Below are 16,259 nucleotides of genomic sequence, written 5' to 3' on the forward strand. Positions count from 1 at the left end.
AATATTTTACAAACTTTTTTTTTACCAAGTAAGGCCCATTGAGCGATATAGAGCTCTTTTTAATCCTTTATATTAAGTTCGCATGCTTGCTTGCTTGCGTGCTTGCGTGCTTGCTTGCTTGCTTACGACCGTGCAAATCTTTCGGTCGTTTTTTAACCCACTTCCCGTGATCCAATCGAGCTGACATTTTCCACACAGACTCGTTGTGCCAGACAATTGATGTTCGTGAAAAAAAATTCCCAAAATTTTACACTTTTTAGGCAAAAAAAAATTGTTTTACGTATATTCAAATAGAACTCATTCTTGGCTTTGGCTGAACGTCACAGTATAAGAGCCCAGAGCGTAACCCCTGCACAGGCCGTGGCGGAGTAGCGCAGTTGGTAGCGCCCTCGCTTCCCATGCCAAAGGTCGCGGGATCGATCCCTGCGTCCTCCACAGGCGAATATATTTTTAAATCCTTTATATTAAATTCGCTGCCACGCATATAAAGGATTTATAGTGAAAAACTTTGTTTTTACGGGTTATACTTATTCAGAAGCGACCTGGTCACAAATTACTGCCCACCGAAGTTGCTTATCACGTGGCAATGTACATCAACCAAATACTCTGAACGCGTGTTGATGTTGATTCTAAATGTGGACGGAATAACCGGAGGACCCAGAGAAAAGTCCACGCGACCACGAGGAGAGAGAGAGAGACACGCAGGCTCCACATAAATACCGCGGGCATCAGGGTCGGGATCGAACCCACGACCTCCTGCATACCAGGCGAGGTAGTTCGAAATCCCTAATTTAGATCGGATCATTGGGGTTTATTAGTGTAGTGACATAAGAAGGGAGGGGCTGCTGTAGGCTCTGGGTTCCCAGGTGGGTCCAGACGCTTAAGCCTCTGGGCGCCGCCAACGGGGGGGGCTGTGTGTGCTCTGTGGGATGTCTGGTGGCGCACACGGCCCCACCCCTCGTTGGGGACTGGGCATATAAGCGGAGCTCCCTGGACGATCGGGGCCATTTGTAACTCAAGACCCAAGACCCACGACCAGCCATCTGAAGACCCTGGGATGCTGCGAGAGCCAGTGCTGGGACTCTGGAACTCCCGACGCTACGACCTTGTGAGGGCGAGTTCCGGAGCGTAGCCAGAGTAGAGTATCTAGGCTGTGTAGCTAGGCTGTGTACCTAAGCTGTAGCAGAGTATCAGGACTGTTGGAGTGTTGTATTGTAATAAAGAAGTTACCTCTACAAGTGTCTCCGGAACCCGTTACATTTGGTGTTAGAAGTGGCTATGGAGACAAGAAGTAAGCCACGTACCTTCAGTCCTGACGGCGATGAAGAGGAGCAGGCAGCGATGGGGCGGCCAACGCCGGCCGACAACAACGCCGCACCACCGGCTGAGCAGCTGTCTGCTCCGCCGACCGTCCCCTCTCCAGCGTCGGGAGCAGAGATGGAGGAGGCGCTGCTTCGCCTCGCAGAGCTGCTCTGCGCCACCGCCTCCCTCCTGGGCGAGCTGCGGTGCTCGCGGCCGATAGCGGGAGGAAGAGAGGAGGCGCGGCGCTCGCCCGAGCCCGCCGCCGCCGCCGCCGCCATTCCCCCGACGGATGTGAGGGATACTTCCGGGAATGACATCACTTCCACCAGAGGAGCAGTGACCGCTGGGAGCGACGTCACTTCCGGACCCAGTGTGTGCCAACCCGACGACGCCGCGTCATCAGCGCTGCGTCCCTCACCGCCGGGTGACAGCTGTTGGCAACCTAGCACAGCGCGTCATCAGCGCTGCGAGCGGACAGTGAGGGCGCCATTGTTACTGTAACCAGCGCCGGGGCTGCACATGGACCGACACGCAGGTCGCCGCCTCTGCTGCTCTGGCCAAAGGTTGGAGGTCGGGAGACCAGGCCCCTGACACTTCGTACATTTTACGCGCTCCGGATTAATGATTTTTTTGTTGATATTTTCTTCGTTGTCGTCGGGGAGTCGTGACTGTTGTTGGGTAAACTGTGTGTAGCTTCGCCCGTGAGTGTTGTCAATGTGTGTGCGAAACTTTGCTTGTGATTGTTAACAATGTATGGTTTATATTGAGCTTTGTTCGTGATTGTTAATGTATAGCTTGTGCTGTCATTGTATATACTGTATGGGGCATTTATCTTGAGATGGTGACATGCTGCCAAGGATTGGAATTGTCATGCTGGCTCTCAAATATCTTGGGGTGCAGATCCTGACCAGAATGTCCCAGCGGGTGTTGCGTGTCTAACACGAGAGTTGTGGTCCCGTCATGCTATGGCAGACGGCTTGACCTGACAGCCCGGAGATAGAGACACTCCGTGGCATGTCTAGCCTAGTGGGCTGTGTGCTCACATGGCTCGGAGAGTGTGGTCCCGTCATGCTATGGCTGACGGCTTGACCTGACAGCCCGGAGATTGAAACACTCCGTGGCATGTCTAGCCTAGTGGGCTGCACGCTCACAGGGCTCGGAGAGTGTGGTCCCGTCATAGAATAGCTGACGGCTTGACCTGACGGCCCGGAGGTTGAGACCCTCCGTGGTACGTCTGGAGCTGTAGGCTCGCCCTGACGGCCCGGAGATTGAAACACTCCGAGGCGCGTTGAAACAGTGGGCTGGAGATTCGTGGTGTTCAGGTGTAGTTGTCCCGTTACGTTGGGACTGTATCCCTCGGTTGTTACGGTGCATGTTGTGCAGGGAGTGAACAATGGGTCGTCTCAGATCGGTCGGTACAGCTATATGCTGCGATGCGAGTCTTGGAGAGAGGTTGGGTCTCAGATCGGTCGGTACAGCTATATGCTGCGATGCGAGTCTTGGAGAGAGGTTGGGTCTCAGATCGGTCGGTACAGCTATATGCTGCGATGCGAGTCTTGGAGAGAGATTGGGTCTCAGATCGGTCGGTACAGCTATATGCTGCGATGCGAGTCTTGGAGAGAGGTTGGGTCTCAGATCGGTCGGTACAGCTATATGCTGCGATGCAAGTCTTGGAGAGAGGTTGGGTTTCGGATCGGTCGGTACAGCTATATGCTGCGATGCGAGTCTTGGAGAGTGGTTGGGTCTCAGATCGGTCGGTACAGCTATATGCTGCGATGCGAGTCTTGGAGAGAGATTGGGTCTCAGATCGGTCGGTACAGCTATATGCTGCGATGCGAGTCTTGGAGAGAGATTGGGTCTCAGATCGGTCGGTACAGCTATATGCTGCGATGCGAGTCTTGGAGAGAGATTGGGTCTCAGATCGGTCGGTACAGCTATATGCTGCGATGCGAGTCTTGGAGAGAGGTTGGGTCTCAGATCGGTCGGTACAGCTATATGCTGCGATGCGAGTCTTGGAGAGAGGTTGGGTTTCAGATCGGTCGGTACAGCTATATGCTGCGATGCGAGTCTTGGAGAGAGGTTGGGTCTCAGATCGGTCGGTACAGCTATATGCTGCGATGCGAGTCTTGGGGAGAGACTGGGTTGAAGTCCCCCCCGATATGGCCGACGTGCGCGGTTTTAGGATGGAGACGCCACGTTGGAAAGGCGGGGGGTGCAAACGGTTGACATGTAATGTGGGTGGTGGTCCTCATTGAGGGCTGCTGGGACACAAGCACGGGATGCCTTTTGGAGATGCGGTTCATGCGTGCGGCCACCATTTATGGACAGGAACAGGCAGATTTATTTTGTTTGTGTCATGTAAATTTTATATATATATTTTTAAAATGTAGATACTGGAGCAGCCCTGAAGTGCGACTTCTTTGCCCAGTACATGGGTCGGCCCTGAAGTACGACTTCTCGACCCGGGACGTAGACAGACGTCCGGATAAGTGCGTGTTGAGGGATGCTCGACATGTTGGTCTTCGCCTTCTCTCCACCTGACGGATGGGAGGCTGGCAGGGTGGTGTGGATCCCTGCCATCCATGCGGTGATTGTGTGATTTCGGTTCGATTACCGGTGTTGGTTGTGCATCCAACGCGTCGGAATCTGTATATTTGTTGTTGTTAATTCCCCGTTTTCTATGCGGATCCCGAGGAGGGCTAGGTGGGCCGCGGGTCGTTTGTTCACGTGTCATTGCTTCACCTTTTTGTTGATTGATGCTTGTATATAGTGTAGAGTTGTACAGGTTGGTTATGGTATTTATGGTTGCTTTCTTGTTCTCTTTTCTTTTCCTGTTGAAGCTCGCGTATTTTTTTTTCTTCTCTCTCTCCCTTTCGTTAATTTAAACTTTCTAATTATTGACAGCCGGGACGGCTGGAGGCTACATAGAGGGGGGTAATGTAGTGACATAAGAAGGGAGGGGCTGCTGTAGGCTCTGGGTTCCCAGGTGGGTCCAGACGCTTAAGCCTCTGGGCGCCGCCAACGGGGGGGGCTGTGTGTGCTCTGTGGGATGTCTGGTGGCGCACACGGCCCCACCCCTCGTTGGGGACTGGGCATATAAGCGGAGCTCCCTGGACGATCGGGGCCATTTGTAACTCAAGACCCAAGACCCACGACCAGCCATCTGAAGACCCTGGGATGCTGCGAGAGCCAGTGCTGGGACTCTGGAACTCCCGACGCTACGACCTTGTGAGGGCGAGTTCCGGAGCGTAGCCAGAGTAGAGTATCTAGGCTGTGTAGCTAGGCTGTGTACCTAAGCTGTAGCAGAGTATCAGGACTGTTGGAGTGTTGTATTGTAATAAAGAAGTTACCTCTACAAGTGTCTCCGGAACCCGTTACATTAGTAATAAATCGGCATTTTGCGACCCCCACTGCCACTGTGCAGCATATTAGTACGTGCCAGGGACTCTATGAGATGATAGGATAAAAGTCTGAGTCCATAATTGGCAATAAGTAACGGCAAAGCGGTTATAAGTGACTCACAGAATTGTGCGCAGTTGCGTATATACAGCACACGACTTCCCCGAAGGCATCAACACCTTCAGCGAGCGCGATGCCGATCACACAGCGCGGTTCGAATTGGCATCAAATAAAAAGCAAGGGACAAGTCCTTACTAACTAACAACTCCTCTATCTTTTTTTTCTCTATCTCTTCACCTAAAGACGGCTGCTTGCGTTGTAGCCGAAACGTCGTGAGAATTATTTTATTTTATTATGTTTTATTTTTATTATTTTATTACTTCCCTTCTACGTGACTTTACCGAAAGAACCAAGAAGATGAACTCCTCTATCATTCTCATTGCTGGAGGAGTGCCCCCCCCCCCCTACCTGAAAATCCATTGCTTGGGCTGCCCGCCTTTTTTTGGCTTCCTTTGGCCTATTGCAGTGGTTCTCAACCGCGGGGTACGCGGACCCCATGGGGGAACGTGGCAATGTCGCAGGTGGTACGGCGAGGGGATTCATAAACGTGTGCACATTCTGTCAGACGTGAGGGCGATTGGTGAATTAGCACGTTGTGTGAATCTGCCAATGTAAAATAACTACGATGACATTTAAATCCGTATGGTGACCTAGAACAACGTTTGTTTCCAAGAGCAACCAGCGAGCGCTAACAAATTCCATCGCGCGTAGCAGAGCGTCCGTTGATTTTTTAAAACTTTTTTATTCGCTTGCAGTTACCAGCTAGTTAGGATAAAAACATCAGCAAATGGACAATTGGTTAAAATATTGACCTTCTTGGTTCTTTCGGTAAAGTCACGTAGAGGGAAATAAAATAAAATAATAAAAATAAAACATAATAAAATACAATTCTCACCGGTGAGAATTGTATTTTATTATGTTTTATTTTCACCAGTGAGAATTGTATTTTATTATGTTTTATTTTTATTATTTTATTATTTCCCTTCTACGTGACTTTACCGAAAGAAGCAAGAAGATGAACCCCTGCAGTCACGAAAGCTTTAAATCGAAATTAAAAATATTGACGTTCAGTATTCGTACATTTATTTCTCAGAACCATGTTGGGTCAGACGAGGCGGGTACATGCTCGGTTGAACACAAAATTCAACAAGTGGGGTTTGGTTCAGTCGACAAAAAGGTTGAGAATAACCACCGCTCTACAGCACCGGTGAGATCGAGCCATAACACAGGCTGCTGATGTTATATCTCTGGTGTTACAGGCCGACGGGATAACAAGGACAATGCGTATGGTCACTAGGAATACGCCTTTGCATGTTTTACCACAGGTATGCGTGTTTAGCGCAGACTTTAGATGCCTTCGTGTGTGAACACCTAAGCACCTCCTGCACTAAGCACCGCGTGCCATCAGCACGCTCGGCTAAGTGCGGTGCGAAAGAAGTTCGACAAACATAACTACATGTACAGAGAGACCCATAGAGCCGGCTGTCGCCTGATGAAGCTAGTTGTAATTACTGGCGAAACGTCGGACTCAGATTGTAAATGTTGTGAATTTGCTTTCCAACACACCGGTGTGCTGTACTAGTGACGAAATGCCACGTTCTATTTACGTGACAAACCTTACTAATTAGCTGTGTCGGTTGGTGGCGGGTTTAACGACACATTTGCAATTAGTTCGATTCTGGGCCACGGCGAACATCAGTGGCGAGCGATAGCCGAACCCGCTCTTAGGTGGGCCCTCTGACTTCTTTTCACTAACACCACACACGTGCAGTGACATAGAATTGGTCACTAAGCAGCACAGCGCTGGCTGCTGGCAGGGAAGGGGATCTGCAGCTTGTAGCAGCCCTGGCTGACAGCAGGTCACCTGATGGACCCGAGAGGGATCTAGGGGAAAGGTCACGGAAGGGACACGTCCAGAGCCCCCCAGTAGGTTCCAGAAGGGGGGCGTGACCGGGGCGGAGCGAGGCGGCGCTGACGGGATAAAAGGAGGACCCCGAGTGGGAGCTCGGGGCTGTCGTTAGGAGTGGGATCCCCTCGTCGTCGTCGTCGCTGCTGAAGATCATCGCCATCGCCGCTGTCGTCTCCACTTGATAATTGCGCTGCTGGACGGAGTTGACCGTCTTAGTTCAGCGCCGTCAGTGTCAGACGGCTAGCGTTGTGTTGTAGGCTCGCAAGCAGTGTGGAGTTGCCTATAAGCGAGAGACAGCAGAGTGTGCAACAGTGTAGGGTGTGTGTATTGTATAAAGTGTACAAAGTGTGCTCGGTGTTTAAAGAATTGCCTCCAAGAAGTTACGTCTCCAAGTCAGTCACGACACGTACGAAACAGCTGCCGCAACGGGGGATCGAACCGGAGACCTCTGGGTTGCAAGTCCAGCGAGCTAACAACGGTTCCGACACGAAAGCATCCTTTATGCGCAACATTTGCAAGGAGAGAGCGCAATTGATGCATTGGGTCACGGTCATAGAGCAACTCTGTCCGCTATACACACTGCAGTATAATGCGCTTGATAGATGCTGGGCTGCAGTCAACGCGTGTTATACGACGCCTCGTAATGTGACGTGTGTGTGTGTGTGTGTGTCTCCACGTGTATGTGTGTAGATAGGCGTGTGTGTCCACGTGTGTGTACGTGTGTGTGTAGGTAGGCGTGTATGTGTGTCCACGTGTGTAATAGGGAGCGGTAGTGTAGCGGTCAGCGCGCTGCGCTACGAACCAAGTCACCCCAGTTCGATTCTCGTTCACGGCCAACACTAATGACGATTATATGAACCGCTCCTGGGACTCAACTAGGTCGACTCAGCCGCAAATGAGTACCTGATGCGGTGTGTAAACATCGCCACTGGGGAGACAAAGGCGGCCGGGCGCAGTGCTCGCCACCCACCCCCTCGTGTGCCGTGCCGGCCTCTATAGGTGCTCGCTAACAGCACTTGCCCCAACAGTCTATTAAAGGCTATTCCGGGGGGGGCGTCTTTGTCTTTTGTATGTGTGTTTAACTGCATCTGCTAGTCATCTCAGTCAGCCAACGAATGGCACACGGGGGATCTGTCCTGCGAACTCTCGTGCCGGCAACGAGCATTCGACGCTTCACATGGCCTCAAAGTGCACCTAGCCTGGCACAAAACTCCGCGGTGACGTGCGCGCCAATTCGTGGCGAATGGTGGCTGTTGTTGTTCTATACATTTGACAATCTTGATTTGAAGCTTTCGTGACTGCAGAAATCCATACTCTTTGGTTCTTTCGGTAAAGTCACGTAGGTATAAAATAAAATGAATCACGACGTTTCGGGCGCAACACAAGCGTCCGTCATCAGGTGGGAAAGCATGGTCTGCTGCTGAGACATAAAGAAGTGGGCGGGGCTAGTGATGTTAATGTGAGAAATTAGCATGTTAATGTACGAACGGAGAGGGGCCTCCTCGACGAGGACTCGGAAGTGGCTATTTTAATGTGAGAGATTATCATGTTAATGTGAGATCGAAGAGTGGTGCAATCCAAAGGCATGCGAGTGCAATTCAAAGGGCATGTGAGCATGAGAGATCTAAGAGAGAGGCATAGAGAGAGACACAGAGTCAGAAATAACAGCTGACATAGGCAGGTAGGATGGAAACATCACAGTCAGTTAAGCATTTACCTGGTTTATAACGTTCTTGCAATGATTGCTCAGTTGGTACCCATCTTGTCGGTTGAAGTGTTTGTGTTTATATATTTGGATGGCTTCATGAACAAATCTCTGAAGGTAGCCAGTAGGTTTGCAGAGTACCTCCGACTTGGAAAAATCAATTTCGTGTGAGCCCACAGCGTTAAAACAATGATCAGCAACGGCAGAGGTATTGGTCCTACCGTGTTTCAGATCTGCCTTGTGTTCACGAACGCGGTCTGAGACATATCGTTTCGTTTCCCCAATGTAACTGCTGCAACCACAACTCAGTTTGTAGACACCAGGAATCATATCCTTTACAGATGGGATTAAATCACGGATTTTGTGTACTGTGTAGAAACGAACCTGGATCTTGTGTTTGTTTAAGATTTTGGAAATATTTTGGTAACCCCTGCTATGTATGGCAAAGTGATGGTATTGGTTGGATCCTCAGATGGTTGTCTCCCCATAGCTGGGGAGACAGCTTTGCGGATTGTACGGTCAGAATATCCATTCATCCTGAGGGCTTGGTGTACGTGCTCCAACTCACTGGCTAGGTGGTGCTGGTCGGAGATGCAGCGGGCCCTATGGTGCAGTGTTTTGATGAGGGGATTCTTCTGGGCTGGATGGTGGTGGGAGTCAGGCTCTAGATAGGCATCTGTGTTGGTGGCTTTCCTGTAGACCGAATGTCCCAACGAGTCATCAGGTCTCTTCTCGGATCAAAACTTTACCGAAATATGTAAAACACTTTCTGATTAGATCACACGTCGCAATCACTGCAACAATCCAAAAAAAATATTGACAAGACCCTCCTGAAAGCAGTGTCTTGAGACTCAGCGAGGCTTTTTAATTTGGCCGGGGTAAACTGACGGAATGCAAAGATGAATAAATAACGGCAATAACTTTTATTATTTTATTTCACAGCAGTGGTGGTAGGAGAGCGGCGTCTGTACGAAGCCCCGCGGAGTTGGCAAGAGAATTGCAATTCTGGTGCCACGAGTAGAATTTGCCGGAACGGTCAGAGCGCTCCGTGCCGTTCAGCGGTCAGCGGTCGTTCATTAGCCGGGCAGTGTTCCCGCAGGAATAGAAGCCCTGTTCATATTCAGGTGGGTAGGTAACCAATCGTATGCCCATTTAAAAAAGATATATAACTGTTGAGGAGGGTACGGGTTGACTCAGCCAATCAACCCTCCTGTTGAAAATATAAAAAATAACTATCAGTCCCCCATGGAGTGCAGCGTGGTGCCCAACTCTTACTATCTCACTCTCTCTGGCTTCTCTCCATCTCTCTCACTATCTCTATCTCTCTCTCTATCTCTCTCACTATCTCTCTCACTATCTCTCTCACTATCTCTCTCTATCTCTCTCACTATATAACTGACCAATCTCTCTCACTATCTCTCTCTATCTCTCTCACTATCTCTCTCACTATCTCTCTCACTATCTCTCTCTATCTCTCTCACTATATAACTGACCAATCTCTCTCACTATATATCTGAACTATCTCTCTCACTATATAACTGACCAATCTCTCTCACTATATATCTGACCTATCTCTCACTATCTCTCTCACTATCTCTCTCACTATCTCTCTCTATCTCTCTCACTATATATCTGACCTATCTCTCACTATCTCTCTCACTATCTCTCTCACTATATAACTGACCAATCTCTCTCACTATATATCTGGACTATCTCTCACTATCTCTCTCACTATCTCACTATCTCTCTCACTATCTCTCTCTATCTCTCTCACTATCTCTATCACAATCTCTATCACTATCTCTCTCACTATCTCTATCACAATCTGTTCTGCCTCACGGCAGGTGTGGGGGTGTGTGTACACAGGAATTTCCGGTTTTGATGCTGAGTTTGATCACGTGACCAGGAAGTTACGATTTAAGATTCCCTCCCAGCCACGCGGCAGGGTGTCAGCCATTACACAGAGTACAGAGTCTAGATTTGAAGTTTTCGTGACTGCAGGGATCGATACTCACGGTCGGGATCGAACCCACGACCTCCTGTATACCAGGCGAGGTAGTTAATATCTCCTAGCCACCACGATGATGATGATGAGAGAGAGAACAAGCAAAACTCCAAATACAGAGCAGCAGGCGTCACGGTCGGGATCGAACCCACGACCTCCTGTATACCAGGCGAGGTAGTTAACATCTCCTAGCCACCGTGATAATGATGAGAGAGAGAACAAGCAAAACTCCAAATACACAGCAGCAGGCGTCACGGTCGGGATCTAACCCACGACGACCTCTTGTATTAATTCTAGATTTGAAGCTTTTGTGACTGCAAGGATTCATACCGTTAGGTTTTTTCGGTAAAGTCACGTAGGTAAAAAAAAATACAATTAAAAGTGAATAAAAGTAATAATGGAAATAAAATAAAATAATAAATCACGACGTTTCGGAGGCAACACAAGTCTCCGTCATCAGGTGGGACCGTCACAGCTAAAATTACTGCATCAAGTGAGGAAAATTCCAAAAGACCAGCCCTTAAATACAAGTCAAGGGGGGAGGGGCATATGTTTATGTGGTACCCAGGGAATGGAACGTGGGGGTGGTGGGCGGGGCTACAAGAGAAATTGGTCAACGTCGTCATGTGCAAGAAAACAACCTACGTGACTTTATCGAAAAAGCCTAACAGTATGACCTCCTGTATACCAGGCGAGGTAGTTAACATCTCCTAGCCACCGTGGCGCGAAACGAGAGAAAGAAGGGAGAGAGATGGGGGGGGGGGGGGAGAGTGCTGTAGGCTTCGTTGCCTCAAGAATGAGAGGAATCCTATGACAGGATCTGGACCATGAGCCCGATTCTGTCGCCCCAGGGAGCGTTTTAAGTGCGTGTGGGGCACGTGTTTGTGTGGTGAGTTGTTTGTGGGGAGCGGTGGCGCAGCGGTTAGCACGCTGCGCTGCGAAAACCGGCAGCCCGATTTGCGGTTCCCGCTCACGGCCACCACCGGTGACGATTATTTATTCTGAACCGGTCCTGGGCTCCCACTTAGGTCGACTCGGCCTCAGATGAGGTTATGATGTGGTGTGTAAACATCGCCACTGGGGAGACAAAGGCGGCCGGGCGTGGTGCTGGCCACAACGCCCCCCCCCCCCCCCGTTCGTGTGCCGTGCCGGTCCGAAATAGGTGCTCGCTGACAGCACTTGCCCCAACGGTCTGCGAGGGCTACACGGGGGATCTTTGTCTGTGTGTGGGTTTGTAGGAGTGTTTTTGTGGGATCGTACGGGAGTGTGTGATTTAGTGAGCGTGTGTGTGGCAATATCTGCAGAGCGGGTTTGTTTGGGTTAGTTGGTGCGTGGGTGGTTCGGCGTGTGCGCGTGTGCGTGTGTGTGAGCGTGTGGGGATGTGTGGGTTAATGTTCCAGTGTGAGTTTATGTGTCCGTGTGCGTTGGCGGCTTAACGGCATATTGCACCAGTGGGTGCGTTGTCGTGTGTGTTAATGTGGTGTGTGTGTGTTAATGTGGTGTGTGTGTGTTAATGTGGTGTGTGTGTGTTAATGTGGTGTGTGTGTTAATATGGTGTGTGTGTTAATATGGTGTGTGTGTGTTAATGCTGTGTGTGTTAATGTGGTGTGTGTGTTGATGTGGAGTGTGTTAATATGGTGTGTGTGTTAATGCTGTGTGTGTTAATGTGGTGTAATGTGCTAATGTGGGGTGTGTGTGTTAATGTGGTGTGTGTGTTAATGCGGTGCGTGTTAATGTGGTGTGTGTTAATGTGGTGTGTGTGTTAATGCTGTGTGTGTGTTAATGTGGTGTGTGTGTTAATGTGGTGTAATGTGCTAATGTGGGTGTGTGTGTGTAAATGTGGTGTGTGTGTTAATGTGGTGCGTGTTAATGTGGTGTGTGTTAATGTGGTATGTGTGTGTTAATGTGGTGTGTGTTAATGTGGTGTGTGTGTTGATGTGGTGTATGTGTTAATGTGGTGTGTGTGTTAATGTGGTGTGTGTGTTGATGTGGTGTGTGTGTTAATGTTGTGTGTGTTAATGCGGTGTGTGTTAATGTGGTGGGTGTTAATGTGGTGTGTGTTAATGTGGTGTGTGTTAATGTGGTGTGTGTGTTAATGTGGTGTGCGTGTTAATATGGTGTGTGTGTTAATGTGGTGTGTGTGTTAATGTGGTGTGTGTTAATGTGGTGTGTGTGTTGATGTGGTGTGTGTTAATGTAGTGTGTGTTAATGTGGTGTGTGTTAATGTGGTGTGTGTTAATGTGTGGTGTGTTAATGTGGTGTGTGTTAATGTGGTGTGTGTTAATGTGGTGTGTGTTAATGTGGTATGTGTGTGTTAATGTGGTGTGTGTTAATGTGGTATGTGTGTGTTAATGTGGTGTGTGTTAATGTGGTGTGTTTGTTAATGTGGTGTGTGTTAATGTCGGGTGTGTTAATGTGGTGTTTGTTAATGCGGTGTGTGTGCGCGTGTTGGGGAGCGGTCGTGTCACGGTGAAGCACTCTGCGCTACGAACCCGGCGACCCGAGTTCGATTCCCCGCTCACGCCCAAAATCAGTGACCATTATCTGAACCGGTCGTGGGCCTCCCCTAGGTCAACTCAGCCTCAAAATGAGTACCTGGTGCGGTGTGTAGAAATCACCACTTAGGAGATAAAGGCGGCCGGGCGTGGTTGCTGACCACCCACCCCCTCGTGTGCTGTGCCGGCCTTCATAAGGTGTTGGCGAACAGCACTTGGCCCAACAGTCTGGTAAGGCTATACGGATGATCTTTGTCTATGTATGGGGGTTATGCGAGCGTGCGCGTTAATTTGTGTGTCCGCGAGTGTTTGGACTGTGGGAGGAGTTCACAGATCATTAAACGATCTGGACATAGTCTCATCAGCGATCTCCCTTGGCAGGCGAGACCGAGTTGGCTTGGGATCATTCATCATGCATGCGCAGCGACCGCATGCTCAAGCGGCTTCTGTTTGGCCGGATAAATAGAGCTGGCCAAATTGCCCCAACATGAGCCAGAGACACTGGTGCCATATGATCACATGATACATACGTACTTGGAGCCGAGTGGAATGTTTCGATGACCGAGATTGGAGGAGGCTCGTGAAGGACGCGACTGGGCAGTGCCATGCTAGGTGCTAAGTCTGCTGGGTCGTGGCTGGAAGCAGTCGCCCTCCATAAAAATAAAACGGAGGGATGAGGAGTGGCGCTCACAACAACGAGTGGAGCGGTGGGCGACTAAAACGTAAGCAAGCTGGCAACGGTAGGGGAGGCACAGGTGGTGGTGCATCTTACCTGTCATCTCGGTCAGTCAACCCATGGCACCTGGGTCTGTACCGTGACCCTCCTGCCAACTGTGTGATTTGACTGCTGCGCACTGCGCTACGAACCCGGCGAACCCAAGGTCGATTTCCAGCTCACGGCCAACATCAGTGACGAGCATTTGAAACCGTCATGGGTCTCCCCTAGGACGACCACAGCCTCAAATGAGTACCTGCTGCGATGAATAAACAATTGCCACTTGGGAGACAAAAGCGGCCGAGCGTGGTGCTGGCCACCCACTCCCTCTCGTACTTCAGTGGACGCCACTCGCTCAGATCAATTGCCTCAAGAGTCAGTTCAGGCTATACACGGGTGGGATCTCTGCCTTTGCATGAGTTAGTGGGAGCTGGTTCACGCGTGTACTGTATATGTTAATGCGCGTGCGTGTGCGTGTTGTAGGGAGCGGTGGTGTAGCGGTTAGCGCGCTGCGGTATGAACCCGGCGGCGACACGGGTTTCGATTCCCGCTCACGGCCAACACGAGTGACGATTATCTAAACCGGTCCCGGGCCTCCCCTAGGTCGACTAAGCCTCAAATGAGTACCTGGTGCGGTGTGTAAACATCGCCACTGGGGAGACAAAGGCGGTAGGGCGTGGATGCTGGCCACCCACTCCCTCGTGTCCCGTTCCGGCCTTCATAGGTGCTCGCTAACAGCACTTGCCCCTACAGTCTGTTAAGGCTATAAGGGGGATCTTTGCAGGGAGCGGTGGTGCAGTGGATTTTTTGCACGCTGCAATAAAACAAAAAAACTCCAACCACGTAAGTTCAATTCCCGACTACGGCTGACAACAGTGGCTAGGGGACTGGTGGCCCTCTTTGTTTTCCGATGCCGCTGGGAGCTATGAACTTTTAAATCTAGAACGAGAACTAATTATTCAAGAACTGATTTTTTTGTGCGCGTGTGTTTAGTGTTTAGTCCTTCCCCCTTGCACCTCCGATTAGCACGGTTGGTCACGAACAGTGCGAAAAAAGTTCAACATATATGCATGAGTATGGGTCTCTGTGGGTTTCTGTGGGTCTCTATGGTTCTATACGAGTCTCTGGATCTCTGTGGGTAGCTGTGGGTCTCTTCTTTCTGATATTAGGAAGCCGCCGGAACTATGCACTTTCAAATCAAGATTGAAAACTCGTAAAAAAAAATGTTTGTTGCATTTCTGTTTCATTTTTTTGTCCTTCCCCCGCGCCTACGATTAGCGCGATTGGGTACGTACGGTGGAAAGGAAGTTCAACATCAATACGCGTGTTGAACTTCTTTCGTACCGTACGTACAAAAGCCCACCCCACCCCCCTCATCCCAGACTTGAACGCGAGGAGAGGCCGGCTCGGGCACGATTGGACTTGGACGTGACGGCTCGCGGCTGTGATGGAGGACCCAACCAGGCACACACACACACAGAAAATAAAGACAAAGATCCCCCGTATAGTCTTAACAGAATGTACGGGCAAGTGCTGTTAGCAAGCTGCACCTATGAAGGACAGGTTCGTATCATCGTCACCGGTTTTGGCCGTGAGTGGGAATCGAACGCGGATTGCCGGGTTCGTACCGGAGCGCGCTAACTGCTACACAACCGCTCCCCACAGCACAGACACACACACAGACAGACACACAAATACACACACAGACAGACAGACACACACACAGACACACGCACAGACACACACACAGACACACATACACAGACACACACACACAGACACACAAACACACAGACAGACACACACAGACACACGCACAGACACACACACAGACACACACACAGATACACACACACAGACACACAGACAGACACACAGACACACACACAGACACACACACACAGACACACACACAGACAGACACAGACAGACACACACAGACAGACACACAGAGACACACACAGACACACACACAGACAGACACACACAGACACACACAGACAGACACAGACAAACACACAGACAGACACACAGACAGACACAGACAGACACACACACAGACACACACAGACAGACACACAGACAGACACACAGAGACACACACAGAGACACACACAGACACACACACACGTGGGCTGTGTTGCTGGGGGTCGATAAACAGAACGCGAGATTGGTGGGCGGGCATCAGGGTTAAGTGCGTGCCGTTACATCGGCACGACACCCACACACACACAGACACGCACACACAGACACGCACACACAGACACGTACTCACAGACACGTACACACAGACACGTACACACACAGACACGTACACACTTACACACAGACACGTACACACATACACGTACACAGACACACAGACACGTACACAGACACACAGACACGTACACACACATGCACACACACAGACACGTACACACACGCACACACAGACACGTACGCACACTTACACAGAGACACGTACACACACAGACACGTACACACACGTACACACACACAGACAGGTACACAGACACACAGACACACAGACACGTACACACAGACACGTACACAGACACACCGACACGCACACACACACATGCACACACACATGCACACACGCGCTCGGTATGTGGCAGTTAAATAAATGACGATGTGAAACAAAGAAGTGACCAGCACCACCACCA

At 50.2% G+C, this 16,259-nt stretch overlaps 1 protein-coding gene across 1 annotated transcript in view; it reads right to left on the reverse strand.

Moving 5' to 3' along the window:
• LOC133349703 (homeobox protein Hox-B3a-like) overlaps window positions 1-16,259 on the reverse strand; it is a 355,311-nt gene that overhangs the window by 270,766 nt on the left and 68,286 nt on the right. The window lies entirely within an intron of this gene.

The sequence above is a fragment of the Lethenteron reissneri genome, chromosome 31, assembly GCF_015708825.2.
Source record: "Lethenteron reissneri isolate LAM-NWPU_2019-01 chromosome 31, ASM1570882v1, whole genome shotgun sequence".
NCBI classification, from domain to species: Eukaryota; Metazoa; Chordata; class Hyperoartia; order Petromyzontiformes; family Petromyzontidae; genus Lethenteron; species Lethenteron reissneri.